Here is a 3,661-nt window from a genome sequence, read left to right on the forward strand (position 1 = left end):
CTGCTTTGTCACATATCCAGTGGAGTTGAGTCCCATACCTAAGACAGAAGCAAGCCTGCATGAGACTTTTGCATTGTATTGCTTTCACAAGCAGTGAAATATAGCTAAAGGCCTTAGTTCTCTCATACTGTAGTACTCAGGACCTTCATAGGATGGGGAAAAATACTGTCCTAATTTAATTTACAGAAATTGTTACAATTTAAGTTTACCATCAGTTTTATCACCAACATTAATTACTTAAGTCCGTGTGACTTTGGGAATGATAATTGCAAGTAGGTTGCATTTCACACATTTAATGGGGATTAGAACATGAAACATATTGAGATTAGAGAACAGGAAGCTGAATCCTTCTGCCAACACTGAACCACAGCATACATACGTCTTCAGGTTGATCCGTGAAAGAGAAACTTGTTCAGGGTCTTTCAGTTGCATTTTTATTATCTTTATGGCTAGCAACTTCCTGTCACCCTTACTAAAGCAACCAATTCATTGCCACCTAGAAATAAATGTCATGGTACCTAAATATCTACAGCTCCCTGAAGATGATGAGCACAACCAACTCGTGATCTTGAAACAGCTTCCTTTTTACCGCCAACCAGAGCTGTATTTGAAAGGACATAAATACGTGTGCTTCAACATCCTCGTCAAAGCCTCTAAGCTATCTAGCCACTTTTTTTCACTTGGGCTTTTAAAAACTGCAATATTTTTGAAAACATGGGTGTAAATAAATCATTTTTATGGTGTATTGAATCATGATTTTCTTTAATTTAAAATTGCTACTTTCTTTGTTTGATGCATATCATTTTGCAAATACGCTTTGGTTAATGGGACTTTACAAAGTGAAAAATTAATGACCAGATTTGTTATTTAAAGACCAGTAGCTAATGTCTCTTTTCTGTGTGAAAATATAAGCACAAAAGCACAGACTGAACTCTTAGTTACTATGGTGATATCATGAAGCATGGTAGAAAATGTTATTTTAAAGCATTCTTCTATTTCCTATTCAAACAGTTAGCACAAAGTATTCTCCAGTATATTTAGTTAATAACAGATCAATGGCTTTGTTCCTCTTCTGCCAGGAAAACTATAGACAAAAAGGAATCGTACTGCTTAACAATATTGCTATGGGAGACTGGATTAAAATAATCAATATAGCTTTTAACGCTTGCTTTTCATTTTAAACTAAACTTTCAAATTCAAATTCTTGGATTGTCTCCTACCAGTAATTGTATTGGATTACATTATAACTATTAATTCCCATAGAAACTAACCGTTGTAACATAAGAGTTACTGCCCTATATCAGATGCATGTCCATCTTCTCTGACACCTTGTTTTTTTTCAGAGTGCCTAATCATACACGCCCTACCCAAAAACCCAAGAAAACTCAGGAGAAAAAAGTCAGTGTGATAGCCTCTAAGTCTCTTATGCCATATAGGGCTAGCACAAACACTAAGTGTGGTTCCAATATCAGAACGATGTTGGGTAACTCACCATGGAGCTGTCAGATTAGCCTTAACTCCCAGTTATATTGACTACAGAGATTTAAATTCTCAGGTAGAAATCCAGTGTCTAAATTACATAAAACCTGTTGGAATTATAACTCAAACAGTAAACAACACAATGAAGGGCTTACTCCTTTTAAAATCAACATGAAATGTTGATTTGATTGAAATCAAATGAAACAGTACACTTCACATCTCAGGATAGGATCAGAAAGTCTCAAATTAATCAAGTAAATTAAAATTGTTATATATGCATGTTTATCATGACTAACATGGCACTGGAGGTTTGTACTAATTCTGAACAATAAAACACACTGACCATAGTCACAGGTATGGTAAGAGACCACAGTTTCATCAGTGAAAAAAAAATCTGGTGTATATTCCCTAAGGAACTATTCTTCCTAATTCTACCACTATCTACAAAGCAAATATCTTATTGCTGCATGGTGACAGTATTGCCTTACCCTGCATTATCTGACTGAAGTGCCAACACACTACTAAACAGTTCAGTGTTCAAGTAACCATCTGCTATTAAACCTTTCAAAGAACAGGGCACTGATTTATGAAAGGAAACTAGCCACCTAAACTTGACAGGTATTAATTATCACTTTGCTCAAAACTATATGAGTTACATATTCAACCATATATATAGGTAGAAAGAGATTAAGAAAGTAGCAAAGCGTGGCACTTAGGATAATGCATCATTATAGAGTATCATGTTGATTAATAGTAAAAACAAAACTAAAAATTTAAAAGCAATTTTCATAACTTCAGTTCATGTGTGACACCAGGAAAGCTTGCTATTCAGAAAACTAGAACAAATTATTCTTGTCAAAATAAAACAGAAAAAATAAAAATTCCCAAAGAAAGTTAATTTTTCAGTAACATTATTGTGTGCATGGTAGTTCTTACATTACGAATCGACTATCCTCCTCTCTTTTAGGTTTTCAAATGCCACTTAAGGCCTCTCTTACAAGGAGCATGAATAAATAGCTTGCTGTATAACAAGTATGCTCTTTCAGTTATATATGCCCAAATCTTTGACAAGTGGTCTGGGAAGAGGACAGGGATGCCATTCAGATGTGCAGGGAAGGGATCAGGAAAGCCAAGGCACAGGTGGAACTGAACTTGGCAAAGGATGAAAAGAACAACAAGAAGGGATCCTATAGGTACATTAGTCAGAAAAGAAAGGCTGAGAGTAGGTGTTCATCCTCTGACAGATGAGAAGGGAAAACTAGTAACAACAGACATGGAGAAGGCTGAGGTAAGCTCTTTGCTGCAGTCTTCACTGCCAGTCAAGCTTCCCATGTCTCTCGTTTCTCCGAACCTCAAGGCTGGGGCTGGGGGAGCAAAGCCCCTCCCACTATAAGCAAAGAGCAGGTTGGAGACCACCTAATGAAACTGAACAGGTACAAGTTTATGGGGCCCAATGCCATGCATCCCAGGGTCCTGAGGGAACTGGCTGATGGAGTTGCCAAGCCTCCCCCCTTCATACTTGAAAAGTCATGGCACTCAGGCGAAGTCCCTAGTGACTGGAAAAAGGGAAACATCACTCCCATTTGTAAAAAGGGTAGAAAGGAAGACTCAGGGAACTACAGCCTGGTGAGCCTCACCTTTGTGCCTGGAAAGACCATGGAACAAATCCTCTTGGAAGCAACATTAAGGCACATGCAAGACAAGGATGTGATCTGAGACAGCCAGTACAGTTTCACCAAGGGCAAATCGTGCCTAACCAATCTGGTGGCCTTCTTTGAAGTCACCTGTGATTTTGGGGATATCTCTATCTGCAGTTGAAAAAGTGGCCATAATTTTAAGGTTAGATAGATGGGCATATTTCTAGAGAAAGAAAATATAGTCAAAAATTAATCACTGAAATGTACCAGTTTTAGGAGACAAACTTACTGATGACTTCCAATCAAATGATATTTGCCAAGAAAACAAAAAAGGGAAAAAAAAAAAAAAAAAAACTTGTCATTTTTGAAACACTTCATTTTACAACAAAATTTTATATATATTTATGTGTTTACACACACACACTAGAAACTGAGTATATTTGCTTTCATGAGTCAGGAGACCAAAGGTAACTTTCTTTACTCTGAGCAAGACCGAAAAGGGCTAGGACTTGGTGCTCTACCCCTGACTGAACACTATGCCCTTG

Source organism: Cygnus olor, chromosome 4 (assembly GCF_009769625.2).
Source record: "Cygnus olor isolate bCygOlo1 chromosome 4, bCygOlo1.pri.v2, whole genome shotgun sequence".
NCBI classification, from domain to species: Eukaryota; Metazoa; Chordata; class Aves; order Anseriformes; family Anatidae; genus Cygnus; species Cygnus olor.